The sequence below is a fragment of the Mchenga conophoros genome, linkage group LG15, assembly GCF_057382185.1.
Source record: "Mchenga conophoros isolate Kocher_MC1m ecotype Shallow Benthic linkage group LG15, M_conophoros_male_GT1.1, whole genome shotgun sequence".
In the NCBI taxonomy this organism is placed as follows: domain Eukaryota; kingdom Metazoa; phylum Chordata; class Actinopteri; order Cichliformes; family Cichlidae; genus Mchenga; species Mchenga conophoros.
The window spans coordinates 1627982-1645068 of record NC_140540.1 but is presented as its reverse complement, the minus strand read 5'-3'; the positions used below and the strand labels follow the sequence as shown (position 1 = coordinate 1645068).

The 17087-nt window shown below is 41.4% G+C and overlaps 1 pseudogene across 1 annotated transcript; it reads right to left on the bottom strand.

Annotated features, from left to right (window-relative positions):
• Positions 1-3802: 3802 nt before the first annotated feature.
• LOC146557467 (uncharacterized) lies at positions 3803-17014 on the bottom strand (annotated as a pseudogene). Its single transcript, XR_014888667.1, has 4 exons — positions 15966-17014; positions 15669-15768; positions 4851-4998; positions 3803-4689 (listed from the first exon to the last, which is right to left on the bottom strand). The product of XR_014888667.1 is annotated as an uncharacterized LOC146557467 (transcript).
• Positions 17015-17087: the final 73 nt, after the last annotated feature.

Below are 17087 nucleotides of genomic sequence, written 5' to 3'. Positions count from 1 at the left end.
AGAGTGATCTCTCTGCTCTGTCCCATGCTGAGAGGCTGAGCCAGCTTCAGTGATGCAACACAGCTGATAAAAACGAGTGTAAATGCGTCTAATCTATTTTTTATTTTTCATTTCATGCCTGCAATAATCATCAGAGAAGATCTGACAAATCAGATGTGGAAGTTGAGTTAATTCTATCTTAGTGCAAATTTTCCTGTGAAAATGCATTTTGGAAGCAATACATTTTTTAAAAAGGGAGGTTCTATTAATTGCATTTACACGTATTCTTAGCGTGCAGCCGTTTTATCTTGTTCGTGTTGGTGGCACCCTGGCACAGTTGTCCTCAAACTTTAGCTACTTCTCTGTAAATACTGATGATAAACTGAGCAAAGTTGATTCAAAAATCTAGAACGAGCTGGTTAGTTACGGACAGCAGACGACCAGCTGCTGTCAGCTTGTCATTTAAATTCTATGATCTCACATCTGCCATAAAAATGTGATGCAGGCTAAATGACTGTTTTTAATAAAAGAAAATGCACAGCTCTGCATGATTGCAGTACCGTGTTGAAATGTGTCTCCATGTAACACAGTTTGAGGTTGTTGGTTTTGTGGCCGTGCAGCCGGTGCTCGTTTTATCAGTTTGAACTCTTGTCTCTTCTATCGATAAATTAAGTTAATAAATAATGAAGGACAGTAAGGAAAAAACCACTGAAGCTTTTTCACAGACAAAGGTGGCGTGAAAAGCATTCAGCTAAAGAAGCGTGTGATGCAATAATCATTTAAACATGAAGACGATGTTCAAATCTTCAGCTGCTTCTAAAAAGTGACAGATTTAACTGGAGGACAATAAGGTCGCCTGGAAAAGTAGCTCGAGCCCTGCTGACCATCTCACAGAGCGCGTCCTTTGGTGGAGACAAACACAGTAGTTATGGAGCTTTGATTTTATCTTTGTTCACTTCCAGTTTAACAAGTTCAAACTTACCTTTTCAGGGTTTTGTGCTACCAGAGTTCTACATGAGTTAACAGCTTCCTGTTTCTTGCTGCGCTTTGCATGTTTGTTTGTTTGTTTGTATCAGGGACACTTTTTCTGTTACCACCATTAACTCGTCGGTTTCTACCTCTCCTTCTGTGAAAGGTTTGGGCGCACGTTATCCTTTAACTCTCACATCACTAATGTCACTCGATCAGCTTATTTTCACCTCCGTAACATCCGTCGCCTCCGCCCCTTCCTCACTCCACATGCCACTGCTATCCTCGTCCACAGTCTCGTTACCTCTCTGATCTTATTATATTGGGGCGACCGTGGCTCAGGGAGTTGGGAATCGCATCTGTAACCGGAAGGTCGCCGGTTCGATCCCTGGGCTCTCTGTCCTGGTCGTTGTGTCCTTGGGCAAGACACTTTACCCTACTTGCGCGATATGGCACCCTCGCCTCTGTCAGTCTGCCCCAGGGCAGCTGTGGCTACACCTGTAGCTGCCTCCACCAGTGTGTGAGAGTGACTGAATAGTGGAATTGTAAAGCGCTTTGAGGGGTCCCGAAAAGTGCTATATAAATGCAATCTATTATTATTATGATCAACTACTGGAACTCACTCTTATCTGGCCTGCCAACAAAAATCCATCAACAAGCTCCAACGTGTCCAACGTGTCCCGTATTATTACTAGGACTCCCTCTACTCACCACATCACCCATCCTGAAGCAGCTTCACTGGTGTTCAACTCCACATTAATTTTAAAATACTCCTCTACACATTTAAGGCGATTCCTTCTCTCTCCCCACCATATCTCTCTGATTGGTACAGATCTCCATCCCATCCCGGTGCCTCAGATCCTCCTCTTCTCTTCTTCTTTTTGTTCCTTCCTCTCGTCTCGTTTCTGTGGGGGGCGGGGCTTTTAGCCGCTCTGCCCCTCGACTGTGGAGTTCCTTACCCCCTGACCTCAGAAGCATCAGTTCTTTCCACCCTCAAAACCCACCTGTTCAAGAACCAGAGCCGACTCTGTATAACTACTGCATGCTCTTAAACCTTTTATTATTATTCTGTTTATTTCCTGTTTTTATGCTTGTCTTATTTGTTCTGTGAAGTGTCCTTGAGTGTTTTGAATTATTATATTATATATTATGATTATGATGATGATGATGATTATTATTAATACTGTAGCTTATCGAGCTATGTGAAGCTTAAAGTCAGTTTTCTGAGTAACTCTCTGGCTGAAGCACAAATGAAGACCAGCAGCACAAACAGCGTGTCGCATTGGTGCTATAATTTACACTGCATCATTTAGTGATGCAGAAAATGTGAAAATGTTTTTATACTTGGTCCTAATCAGATGCTAATTTTATTTTACATTGACGGAAATGCCGCTGCCAAAACACATAATAATGTGCTGGGCTCAAAGAAAGCCTGGCTATGTTAACACACACCACAAAAACCTGTTCAGTCACTAAGAGTCTTTGACCTGCTGACGAGCGAGACCGTGTCCTGCTGTGGGACTTAATGCTTGAATGTTCAAAGAAAGGAAAAGTGTCAGAGCTAACTAGAATTAGAATTAATTAGTATGTATTATTATTGCTCTGTGCACTGAATCAAACAATAACTGTTTTTCTGCAACATTCATTTCCACTCTTATTTACATTAGGAATCATTAATGTGCTCTTATGTATGTTTTTAACTGCCTTCAGTCTTGCCCCGCCTTACCTCTCTGAGCTTCTTCATCCCCACACACCCTGTCGGTCTCTCAGGTCAGCTGACCAGCTGCTCCTGGAGGTACCGAGATCCAGGAGGAAGCTCAGAGGGGGCGGGGCCTTCTCTATCGTGGCTCCTAATTATGGAATAATTTGCCCATGCATGTTAGAGAGGCCCCTTCACTGTCCACTTTTAAATCACGTCTTAAAACCCACTTTTATTCCTTGGCTTTTAACCTCAGTGAGACTCAGTTTCTCTTTTAATTGAAGTAGTTATTTAATTAATGATTTCACTCTTCTTTTATTTGTGTTTTATTTATATCTTATTGTGTTTTATTTACAGTTCCAATGTACAGCACTTTGTGTCAGCTGTGGTTGTTTTAAAGTGCTTTATAAATAAAGTTGATGATGATGATGATGATTAACAGCTCAAATTTAATTAACGTGTAAAAGTAGGGTCACCGGGGGCTCGAACCTGTTACAGCCGAGAGGCGGGGAATGACCCCGGACGGGTCACGGGTCTGTCGCAGGGCTAACGCTGAATTGTCGGCACTACATGCCATATTACCTCCACTCCAGCTGCACGTTATTTATGTTTTTTATCATATTTTCTCATCTTTGCTTTGGTCTGACGGTCTGGGTTCACCATCGAAATTTAAGCATCTGAGATCCTCAAACAAACAAATGTTGAAGAGAACTGATAAAAATCCTGCTCAGTGGCAACACTAACAAGGTTCGGAGAGTTTTCCTGTATTTATGGTTTTTTTATTAGTTGTCAAATATATAAACAGTCTGGCCCAGAGTGTCATTCTACATACAGAGATGGTAATAGTAGTAGAGTTGCTATGACGGCACTGCCCCCATTAACATTAAAATTAAGCAGCCTTTTATATCACTGTTCATTTGTTATCACTTGAATCACCGTTTCATTGTCATCGTGACTGCCCTGGTGTTTTTGGTTCAGACGGCCCGCCATCGCTCAAAAAACGGCAGATGGTGCCGTTAAATATGTGCACATATTTGTGCAAAGCAACGACAGAGCCGAGTAGCACATGCAAAAAGCAGAAATAGAACAAACATATCAATGCAGCCGCTTTAGGTGAAACTCTTCCTTCCTGGACCAGGACAAAGGTGAGCTGGATTAAAGGATCCATGGAAGGAAAACCCGGATATTTTTATCCAGATTACACCTCTGGAACACTTTGGTCTGGGGTTTCCATCAGTCAGTGCTCCTGATTAATAGGCTGACATTTGTGTTGCGTGTGATAAATCTGTTGTCCTGTTAATCAAACTATTATCCATTCATCATCTTCTCAGTCAGCTTAAGATCATCACAATATCACACAAGACCGAGTGAGGTGAAAAGTACGAGCTGCTGTCACAGAGCTGCTAAACCTTAGCGTGCTAATGTGACACAACATCGTGAGCATTTCTCTTCTGGTGTTGGAGAATGATGCTATACGCTCTTGCAAAACAATTTCCAGTAATTGCCAAAGATGATGAAGAGATGTTACAGGAGGAAATAGCTTTCAGAGTGAAGAAGTGACAAAAAGAGAAAATGCTTTTGTAATGAGAGAAAAGCATTTTTATGTTTTACTTTTGCAAGAATAGCAGAGATTCAGTCACGGGGATAAATTGCTGCCATTTAAATCTCTTTTCATCATTTCATGAAAATGGAGAAATAAACCATAAATCACCCTGTAATGTTTGAAAAACCAAACTCCCTCTGCAACTTCAGTGAAACTGCTGTAAACGCCTGTTTTCCTGCCAGGAAATGATACGACTGTCATCTTCTCTGTGTGAAAACAGTGAACACAAGAAAAAGAGAAGAGTGTGATGTTCACTCATGACATCGGTGGGATCCACGAGTCTTCCAACAAGCAGGATGAGCCCCACGTCACAGATCATGAGCATGAACGAGCTGCCAAAGGTTACTCATGGGGGGACAGAGAAGTCGAGCATGGTGTCAGGTCTCCCCCCTTCCTTTGCTTTAGTTTCGTCCACCTTCAGCGTGACCTCATGGGGTGTCTAAATGTAAGGACATGGAAAAAGGAGCAGTTAGAGGACAGAGTGAAGAGAAGTGGATCTCTAAATGAGGTAAAGGAGACAAGGGAAAAGTAAAAATCCTTTGTTGTGTTTCAGTGTGTTTGGCAGCTTCATGGTATTCATTTATTTGGTTCTTTCTTAACCTCGAGGAGTGACGGCATCTTTCCCTCCAATAATCCAGAGAAGTTGGCTGAGTGGGAGAAAGTGGATGATACCCCAGCGCTCCTCAGGAGACTTTGTAAACTGAAGGATTTCCTGAGTTGAAACTTAGGGAAACGGATTTCTGCCCACCTGTGGAAACAACAGTCAGTCTGTTAATGCGTTTGCTCTGAGAAGCCTTGTTACAACCTGACATTTCACTCACTGACAGTAATTATATCCGACTAGTAAACTACTCCACGTCGTTCATCGTGATACCTGACAACAGGAAGCAGTTGGACTGACACAGCTCCACAGACTGTGGATTCAGGAGTGAAAACTCTTATCAGTGAACATATATCACAACGGGGTCACACCTGGACTCACCTCTGCATAAATATGCATGTAACGTGGTTGTGGTGTTCACAGTGTTTTCACCTCACTGTTTCAGAGGTGCTCTAAGGATTATCCACAACGACACAACGCACAATCCCAGTTTGTGTACCACTTTAAGAAAAGTGATTGTTTTTAATTTGATGGCACCAACAAATCTGATAAAAGTTGGGAGAGATTAACAAAAGGCTGGAAAATAAGACGACTGGTTGTTAAAAGAGCATCTTTGAGGCAGAGGTTCACCAATCTGCAAAAAAAAGAAACACGTGTGTGAACACAGTTTCCCACTGCGTCCACGGTGGCAGGTTAAGGCTCTGTCATGCAAAGAAGCCACGTGTGAACATTATGAAGAAGCAATGATGTCTTATCTGTGCCAAAGCTTGTTTAAAACAGACTGAGACAAAATGGAAAACTGTTCTGTGGTCGGGCGAATCAAAATCTGAAATTCTTTTCCAGCAAACATGGACACCACACTTTAATCCAGACACTCACCACCTGAAAATAACAACAGCTGCTCAGTTGCACAGCAGTGAAAATGTCCCGATCTCAACTTTTATGAGATGAGTTATTGCCATCAGGTTAACAATGAGATATTATTCTTTCTCAAAATTTTACATTTTCTCCATCTTAACATTTTATGTTTTCTAAATTCTATTGTGTATAAAATATAAGTTAATAAGATTCATAAATCTTTCCATTCTGCTTGATTTATATTTTACACAGCATTCAAACTTGGGTTATCAGGTAGGATTCTGTGTACAGGTACTGTTTCCTGTGTTTGGATGAACGAGTCCACATTTTTACATTTTTAGATTTAAAGCCTTTATTTTGCAAACTGTGTTGGAGGAAGTACTCTGATCCTTTAATTGAAAGTATATTAATATCAGAGTATGAAAATACTCTAATAATCTAATTACTTTTATTTTAATTTAAAAAAAAATACCTAAATTATGACACATAAAAGTGCTTACATTATTGCATCAATATTCCTGAATCATTCTTTGGCTCTTTGCTCCGGTATTTTGCTGGTTGGAACTGTTGTAAATAGTTTTTCATTTATGACATTACTGATTATAAATTTTGTAAAAAAAAAAAAAAAAACTAGTACCGGTACAGAAAAAAAGAATATATATATATATATATATATATATATATATATATATATATATATATATATATATATTAGGGGTGCAACGATATTCGTATCGATATTGAACCGTTCGATACAGTGCTTTCGGTTCGGTACGCATATGTATCGAACAATACAACATTTGTAATTTATTTGATCAACTTTCCTTCTGACGATGCTGTCTGTGTTGAGCGCTCAGTGAATCTGTGTTCGACTACTCCGCCTAGGCTGCACTGTCGAGCGCAGATCCACTGAGCGCTCAACACAGACAGCATAGTCAGAAGGAAGAGCGCAGGGCAAGCTAGCGAGACAGAAGTTAAGCTCTCCTTGCAACATGGACCTCCCCCACCCTCATTCAGATCTGGCGTTTGGAATTATTTTGGTTTTCATGTGACGTATGACCCTGAAGGTAAGCGAGTCATGGACTAAAGTAAAACAGTATGTTGGATGTGCCACGCAATGCTCAATTACATGGGTGGGAACTAGTGTGTTGGCGCAGTTAGCTCGTTAACGTGTTGGCCGTCTAGCCCCACGCACGGAGCGATAAGCGGTAGCTCGTTAACGGAGATTTGCCGTGTTGTGGCGTTAACGTCATTTCAACGAGATTAACCTGAAAGCACTAGTGGGAACACAACGAATATGACTGCACATTTACACCGACATCATCCTAGTGCAAAGACAAAAACAACAAGCATGCTACTAACTTTAGCCGAGTCATTTAGACTAGAGATGGACCGATCCGATATTACGTATCGGTATCGGTCCGATACTGACCTAAATTACTGGATCGGATATCGGAAAAAAATAAAAAATGTAATCCGATCCATTAAATATCACGAAAGCACCTCACAAAACTTGCAACACGCCGTAACTCACCTCAGAACGTTAGCACGTCGGAGCAGTATGCATCACGTGATAGAGCGACTGTGGCATGCAGGACCTGTGGGTGGTCTGGATAGCATTTGGAGCTTCGCTAGCAACCCGGCATTTCATCTCCGACAAAGTTATCCCCGAGAGAAGTAAAGCAAGTGTGTAAGTCCATCTCTGAATGTTTGTAAAGCATTCCTGCATTAAGCTTAACAAGCGATATATGGAGCGACTGCCTCTCCTGCTGCTACTTCAATCATGAAACTGATCAATGATCAGCTGATCGGCTTTTCTGTCGCGAGTCCGTGTCTCTGGTTTGCTTTTGGCCCACTTTGCACCAGAAAGAGGAAACCAGCGGCTGAACAACAGCAGCATGTTTAAGCTTGATAAGCTGTTGTTAGAATTTATTTAATATTACTTTCTACTCGAGGATCTTTTTCTACGTAGCTGACGCTGGTAACTGTGCAGGGGCGGATCTAGCAAAGTTTAGCCAGGGGGGGCCGATAGGGCATGAACAGGGAAAAGGGGGCACAAAGACATACTTTTCTTTCTTATTCTCATTTAAAATGTCTAGCTTTTAATAAATAATTATCTGACACCCAAAGTTTTAATTTGATGTAAAATGAATAGAAGTCCATTACTGTATATAGTAACTATTAAGTCTAATATATATACCCTAGCAAGCTATAGTACTTTTTCCTTTGGGAAGGTACCATCTGTGCAGTCTGCAATTTTGTTGAAGAAAGATGTTGAATCTATTTAATATTTCTTGAGAAATAATTGATTTCTGTGCATTTTTTTCACACTGCATCAAATTAAGGTTGATTACGTCGATTAAGCATCATGAGGTGGAGCGTGAGGGGTGGTTCCCTATTTTTTATTTATTTATTTTTGTTGTTGCTGGGAGTTGGAACCCTATTAATTAGGTTGCTTAATATTTATGCTAAGTACTCTTTAAAATACCAGAATAGGGAGGATGGTGTAGGTTTGAGTTTATTAGATTGATCAGTATTGCTGAACTATGAAATATTTTTTTTTGCATACAGGTATAACAGAATAGCTTTAGTGTAGTTGTTGTTTTAAACTTGAGTATGAACTTATACAAAATGCAGCAAGATATTTAAAAAAACAGCTTTGTTGATTAAAAAACACTATATCGGATTCATATCGGTATCGGCAGATATCCAAATTTATGATATCGGTATCGGTATCGGACATAAAAAAGTGGTATCGTGCCATCTAATTTAGACAGCTGTTAGCACATGATTCTCCTTATATGTTTAATATGCTGCTGAGAATATAGCCCAGAAGAAGCGTATAGTATAGCTTTTATTTTGGAAAGAGACATTTCTCTGTAATAAACTCTTTTCCAAAGATGAGTGATTCCTCAATCAGATACAGGGCTCGCAATATCGCTAGCCCGACCTCCTGGGGCTAGCGATTTTTTTCAGTCGGGCTACCAAAATCTATCTCTGCCCTGCCCGTCGGGCTATTGTAGGAAGGAAAAGTATATGTCAATGCTTTTGCATTCTTTCGGAAATGTAGCTGGGTAATTATGTCATTGGCATCGGTGAGCCACTGTCAATATGTGACATATTGAAGTCGCGTTTGAATTTGCGCTTGTTTTTTTGCTTTCACTTTGCAATCGTGCGAACTGTGTATAGAGAGCGACAGCACTGATCTGTGAGTGATGATAATTTGCACCAATTCCTCTGACATCGTCTTATTAATTGTTAGCTTACTATGCAAACATGACAAGAGAAATCTCCCGCAGCTTAAACATGTGAGAGGTTGATTGCGCAGAGAATCGCTGAGCTTATGTGAGTGAGTGTGTAAAAGCAGCAGGATATATATTTGACTACGATGACCTTCACAGACAGATATATATTTCAGTTCTGCTGAGCCAAATAAGACAGGTCAGGGTGAAGAAGTGACAGCCAAAGAAAAGCTTACCACAAAACGGAGAAGTTATGACAAATCAGACTATAAGGCAAAAAGAAAGTGCAGCTTTATGGTTTCATGGACAAAAGAATTTCTGTGGCTGCAACATGACGAGCTAAATAACCAGGGCTGCACATAAGTGGTCCGCAGGTGCGCATTCGCTGTCAAAATAAAAAACACGCACAAGGGTTAGGGTTAAATTTAAAAACTGTACTTTTGAGTTAAAATATATATTTATAATTTTAATAAATAACAAATTAAAAAGGCATGAACATTTTTTTGTATCGAAAAAATATCGAACCGTGACACCAAAGTATCGAACCGAACCGTGAATTTTGTGTATCGTTGCACCCCTAATATATATATATATAACTAACAGAGTTGCAGAAAGGTGCGGCAAAGAAGGTGCCTAAGAAATACAGCAAGCTGTCCATACCTGAGGCCTTGGAAACTGCCAAGCAAAGACTCACAGCCTTGGCCAGCCGCTTGAAGAGGTACACCAGAGAGATAGAAGGCAGGAGAATAAACCAGCTGTTCTCCACAGAACCAGCAAAGGTGTACTCTCAGTGGCAAGGGAACAATAAGAGAACAGCACCACCAAGGCTGGAGACGGAGCAATACTGGAAGAGCATATGGGAGAAGGATGCAACCCATAACGGCAATGCTCAGTGGCTAGAGGATCTGAGGGCAGACCACAGCGACCTCCCTGAACAGGGTCCAGTAACCATCACAGTGGCAGATATCCAAGAAAGGGTCTCCAGTATGAAGAGTTGGACAGCACCGACATGGTTCACGCCTACTGGCTAAAGAAGCTGACTGCACTCCACGAGCGTCTGGCAGCACAAATGAACCAGCTGCTAGTTAATGAGAGACACCCGGAATGGCTAACTGAAGGCCGGACGGTCCTGATCCCCAAGGACCCCAAGAAGGGAGCGGTCCCATCCAACTACCGACCAATAACCTGCCTCAGCACTACATGGAAGCTCCTGTCAGGCATCATATCGGCTAAGATGAACAGGCACATGGGTCAATACATGAGTGGGGCACAGAAAGGGATTGGCAAGAATACCAGAGGCGCAAAACACCAGCTACTGGTAGACAGAACAATCAGCCGAGACTGCAAGACCAGACTGACCAACCTGTGCACTGCCTGGATTGATTACAAGAAGGCCTATGACTCAATGCCCCACAGCTGGATACTGGAATGCTTAGAATTGTACAAGATCAATGGGACCCTAAGAGCCTTCATCAGGAACTCAATGGGGATGTGGCGCACAACACTAGAGGCCAACTCCAAGCCCATAGCACAAGTCACCATCAAGTGCGGGATCTACCAAGGAGATGCTTTGTCCCCACTGCTGTTCTGCATAGGCCTGAACCCCCTCAGTGAGATCATTAACAAGACTGGCTACGGATACCGACTACGGAACGGAGCAGTTGTCCACCACCTCCTGTACATGGATGACATCAAGCTGTATGCCAAGAGTGAACGAGACATCGATTCACTGATCCACACTACCAGACTATACAGCAATGACATCGGGATGTCGTTCGGACTGGAGAAGTGTAGTCGGATGGTATCAAAGAGAGGGAAGGTAGTCAGAACTGAGGGGATTGAACTACCAGAAGGCAACATTGCAGACATAGAGGACAGTTACAAGTACCTGGGGATCCAGCAGGCGAATGGGAACCATGAAGAGGCCGCTAGAAAAGCTGCAACCACCAAGTACCTGCAGAGGGTCAGGCAAGTCCTGAGGAGTCAGCTGAATGGTAAGAACAAGATCCGGGCCATCAACACGTACGCCCTGCCCGTGATCAGGTACCCTGCTGGGGTAATAGGCTGGCCAAAGGAGGAGATAGAAGCCACTGACATAAAGACAAGAAAGCTCCTTACCATGCATGGAGGGTTTCACCCCAAGTCCAGCACCCTGTACGCTAAGCGGAAGGAAGGGGGCCGGGGACTGGTGAGTGTCAGCACCACAGTCCAGGATGAGACAAGGAACATCCAAGAATACATTGGGAAGATGGCCCCAAATGACCGAGTGCTCAGTGAATACCTCAGGCAGCAGAAACCCAAGAAAGAGGAGGGAGACGAGGAACCATCATGGAAGGACAGGCCCCTGCACAGTATGTACCACCGGCAGATAGAGGAGGTGGCTGATATCCAGAAATCCTACCAGTGGCTGGACAAAGCTGGACTGAAAGACAGCACAGAGGCACTAATCATGGCAGCACAAGAACAAGCTCTGAGTACAAGATCCATAGAGGCTGGGGTCTATCACACCAGGCAAGACCCCAGGTGCAGGCTGTGTAAAGATGCCCCAGAGACAATCCAGCACATAACAGCAGGGTGCAAGATGCTAGCAGGCAAGGCATACATGGAACGCCATAACCAAGTGGCCGGCATAGTGTACAGGAACATCTGTGCCGAGTATAACCTGGAAGTCCCGAGTCTTAAATAAGGGAATATTTAAGCAAATTTACACATCCATTCAGTGTGATTGCAGTATCTGAAAAATGGATTAATAAACAGAAAGGAGAGGACTTTGTAATAGATGGATATGAATTAAATCTTACAAATAGAAAGAATAAGAATGGCGGTGGTGTGGCCTTGTTTGTGGATAAAAATTTAAAATACAAGATGGTAGAAAAAATGACGATGGCGGTAGATAATATATTAGAGTGTGTAACAATAGAAATTAGTATGGGAAAAGAGAAAAATGTCATTGTAAGCTGTATATATAGAACACCAGGTTCTAATATTGAAATTTTTAAGGAGTGGGTAGATAAAACATTCATTAGGACAAATCAAAAAGTCATGTTCATTTGTGGGGATTTTAACATAGATCTACTAAATCCAAACAAGCAGAGAGCGACAGAGGAATTTATTAATACAATGTATAGCTTGGGACTTTTTCCAGTGATCACTAAGCCCAGCAGGATTACAGCACAGTCGGCAACCCTAATAGACAATATATTTACTAATGAAATAGAAAATAGAACCATAAGTGGTCTCCTAATTAATGACATCAGTGATCATCTACCTGTTTTTATAGTGTATAACAGCAATTACAGGAAGGTTAAACAGCAAAACACAATAAAATACAAACGAGTGAGAACAGAAGAGTCAATAAACGCATTCAAAAGTGATTTACTCAAGCAAGAATGGGAGATGCTGTATAAGGAAAAAAATATTGATAAAGCTTATGAGATTTTTTTAGGAAAATTTAAACTGTTATATAATAGTCATTGCCCAGTAAAGAAATATAGTAAAAAACAAAAATATGCAGAGTGCCCATGGATTACAAAAGGATTGCAAAATGCATGTAAGAAGAAAAATACCTTATACAGAGAATTTATAATGAACAGAAGCACAGAAGCTGAAAATAAATACAAGAAATATAAAAATAAATTAACGAGTATTTTAAGGTCATGTAAAAAGGAATACTATGAAAAATTACTGACTATGAATAAAAATAATATTAAAGGGATCTGGAAAACATTAAATACCATCATCAAAAAGGGCTCGGGGCAGGCAGACTATCCTTCGTATTTCGCAAATAATGATAGAAATATTACTAATATGAGCGATGTGGTAAATGAGTTCAATAAATTCTTTGTAAGTGTTGGGCCAGACTTGGCTGAAACAATTCCTGATATAACAGATTCTGTAGAGAAAGAAACTAGACTCATTGATCGCAATCCTCATTCAATGTTCTTAACGGTGGTGGAAGAAAAGGAAATCATTGATATTGTTGGGAAATCACAAACAAAAAACTCTACAGACTCTGACGACATTGATATGGAAATCGTTAAGAGAGTGATAGAGGGCATTTCCAAACCCTTAACACACATTTGCAATTTGTCCTTACAAACTGGTACATTCCCAAAACAAATGAAAACAGCTAAAGTAACACCACTGTTTAAAAATGGTGACAGACACCAATTCACAAATTATAGGCCTGTCTCTCTACTTTCTCAATTTTCAAAAATACTGGAAAAAGTCTTTAGTAATAGACTTGAGAAATTTATAGATAAACACAAAATAATAATGGATAGTCAGTATGGTTTCAGATCAACTAGATCAACATCATTGGCATTAATGGAACTGATCGAAAATATCACCAACAATATAGATAAAAGACAATGTATAGTTAGTGTATTCATTGACCTAAAAAAAGCTTTTGACACAATTAATCATGACATATTACTTGATAAACTGGAGTACTACGGCATTAGAGGAGTGGTGTTAGAATGGGTAAAGAGTTATTTGAGAGACAGGCAGCAATTTGTGAAAATTGGGGAATATCAATCAGAGTGTATGGACATTGTTTGTGGAGTTCCGCAGGGGTCAGTATTGGGACCAAAGCTGTTTATCCTCTATATCAATGATATATGCAGAACATCAGATATACTACAGTTTATTCTATTTGCAGATGATACAAATATTTTTTGCCTTCCAAATCACTCCGGGTACTTTATTGTTCACTTATATTGCCATATTTGGAATACTGTGTGGAAATTTGGGGAAACACATATAAAACTGCACTTCAACCAATATGTAAAATTCAAAAAAAAGCAATCAGGATGATTAATAAAGCAGGATTTAGAGACCATACTAACATCATGTTTTTGAAATTAAAAATACTGAAGTTTATGGATCTTATAAAATATAAAACTGCAAAAATTATGTACAAGGCCAGATACAATATGTTACCAGGAAATATACAGAGGATGTTCTATGACAGAGAAGGAGACTATGAATTGAGGGGGAAATTGAATCTAAGGATTCTTAAAGCACGGACACAAACCTTTTGTGTCACTATTTATGGGGTAAAACTGTGGAATAGTTTTACTATAGATCTACAGCAATGCTCAGGAATTAGTAAGTTCATGAAAATACTTCGAAAACTGATTTTGGAAGAATATGATACCGATAAAGATGATCACCCATTGTATGTATAAAAATATCAAATTATATCCAAATTATATCAATCACGGTAGCCAAGTTTATATAGGTTCTCCTCGTGTATCGTGTGGAGTATGTGATGATGGGAATTAGGTGAATTATGTGGGATCAATAAGATGTTGAGCAGGGGTAGGAATTAATAAGTATGTTCATACTTCTTCCTACTCCTTTTTTAAGACCAAACATTGTTACATTATGTCAGACGATTTTGTTTTATTTCATTATATATTTTTTGTTTATCTGAACACATACGTGTGTGTGTGTATATCTACATATATATTCGTATCTGTAAATGAAAATATATGTAGTGTGTATATATTGTTTTTTGTTTTATATGTCTGAAACAAATAAAGATACAATACAATACAAGACCCCAGGTGCAGGCTGTGTAAAGATGCCCCAGAGACAATCCAGCACATAACAGCAGGGTGCAAGATGCTAGCAGGCAAGGCATACATGGAACGCCATAACCAAGTGGCCGGCATAGTGTACAGGAACATCTGTGCCGAGTATAACCTGGAAGTCCCGAGGTCAAAATGGGAGACGCCCCCAAGGGTGGTGGAGAATGACCGAGCTAAGATCCTGTGGGACTTCCAGATACAGACGGACAAAATGGTGGTGGCTAACCAACCGGACATAGTGGTGGTAGACAAACAGAAGAAGACGGCCGTAGTGATCGATGTAGCGGTTCCGAATGACAGCAATATCAGGAAGAAGGAACACGAGAAGCTGGAGAAATACCAAGGGCTCAGAGAAGAGCTCGAGAGGATGTGGAGGGTGAAGGTAACGGTGGTCCCCGTGGTAATCGGAGCACTAGGTGCGGTGACTCCCAAGCTAGGCGAGTGGCTCCAGCAGATCCCGGGAACAACATCGGAGATCTCTGTCCAGAAGAGCGCAGTCCTGGGAACAGCTAAGATACTGCAGGACCCTCAAGCTCCCAGGCCTCTGGTAGAGGACCTGAGCTTGAAGGATAAACCGCCCGCAGGGGCGTGCTGGGTGTTTTTATTAATTATTAATAAGAATAAAATAAAATAAAATAAGAAAATCCCCAATATCCAATAGATGGATTTATGTTTATGTTTTATACACAAAACTAAACTGGAAACATAAACTTGCATAAAACAAAATAAGCATGTTTTCATATTCAGAAAGATGGAGCCATGAAGTAAAAGTATCTTTGGGTAACAAACAGTCCTCCTACGCTGTGTTAACTTTGAATACTTTGAATCTCTGTATGAAGAAAGGATGCAAAATGACACAGATGCAGTCAAACATCTTGATGTGGATGTTAGGATATCATAAATCTGTGCCTAAAATACTACTTGCATATTTTAGATTCTGTATTCACGTCATCACTTAAATACACCATGCTGCATCCCCTTTAAGTAAAATATTTCAGCACTGTTGGGAGATGTTCCAACGGGGATGCAAAATGACTCAATCACAGCCCGATGTATCGCTGGTAGATTGACGTGCTGTGGTTTGAATTTTATTCTTGTTTAACCAGCTGCATTCCCAGCTGGCCCAGGCTTCACGTTCTTGATCCAGAAGCTCTTACAGCTGTCAGAGAGGCGGTCCTCCAAGGGCCGCAGGTCTGCTTTGGGAAACCAGGAGCAGTGAGGTGGTTGCAGCATTCAGCCTGAAGGTCTGTGTGGGGCTTTTCAAATGGTTGAATACCTGATGTGTTTGTTATTGACATGATCAACACATAATAACAAAGCTTCATTCCTATAAAGAAACACTTGGTTTATACTCTAACCACATATTCATGGATAAAAACAAGCAAATATAATCTTTGAAGCGTAAATACTTATAAGCTACCGTTGAAATACACATGATTGTTAAGTATAAGTTTGTCAGAGGGCTGCAGGTCTTTCCTCCAAGTCTCAGAGCTGACGGTGCAGACAGAGGACTCAGATTCATGAGACCTGGAAAATAAATTTTTATGGTGTAGTGTAGCTCGTCCATCAACATGTAGGCTGCTCCGCAATCTTAACTGACCCCCAGTTCTTTTTTTTGCGCCATCATCTGCCTGAGCTCCAATTTGCCACTCCTGCTGTGGCACCACCAATCCCAGCATCTGTCCTGGCTCCAGCCCCAGTCGCCTTCTGAAGCCCACCTCCACTCCCTCCCTCCTGGAGATGAGGCTGTATTGCAAATCTGTGAGAGCAGATATGGTGGCCTGCAGGCTGTGTTCTGTCTAGTCGGCCACCATCCCTGGGGCCTCCGGGGCCGGCTCTGGCTATCAGACCCAGAAGCTGGGCAAGCTGAGCCAGAGCTGACCCAGGCCCGAGGGTGAGAACAAGATGCTGTGCTGATGCTGCTGCTGGACGTCAGGCTCAGTAGCAGTTCTGCTGGCAGGGTCACGATACGGTTCAAAGGTCGAGGCCGTGTTTAGGGCTGATGTACCGAGCTGCTGCAGCTGATCGGCCTCTCTCTCCCTTCGCTCAAGAGTTTCAGGCCTCGGTACAGCTGATCTATACGCCGAGGGACACGTTAGCAACACTAGCACTGTTATTTATATAAAACTACACACAGCAGGCATGGTTGCTGCTTCTCTCGCTATCCTGGCTTGACCGTACATAAGACCAACAAACCCCTTGCTTTGGGGGAGTGTTGTTCTCGTGGCTCGGTGTGGGGGTGGCGGTGTTGAAAGTATATCGATCTCCAGGGCTGAGCTTTCGACTCAGGGGTAATGCTCTAAGCAAACAACGGCAGTGTGTTTTTAAATTCTTAGAATTTGACCAGCAGTGAATGTTTGAGTATTTGGGGGCAGAGAGGACAGAGAATACTCACTCGACCCCCAACTTTAAGTGTTTAAGTGTTTAAGTGTTTAAGGTTTAAGTTTACACTTTCTCTTCAACGTGGATTTTGATGACTTACGTAACTAATGCATACTTCTGTGTCGCTCTGTTGTCACTGTGGTATTCCAACAAGCATTAC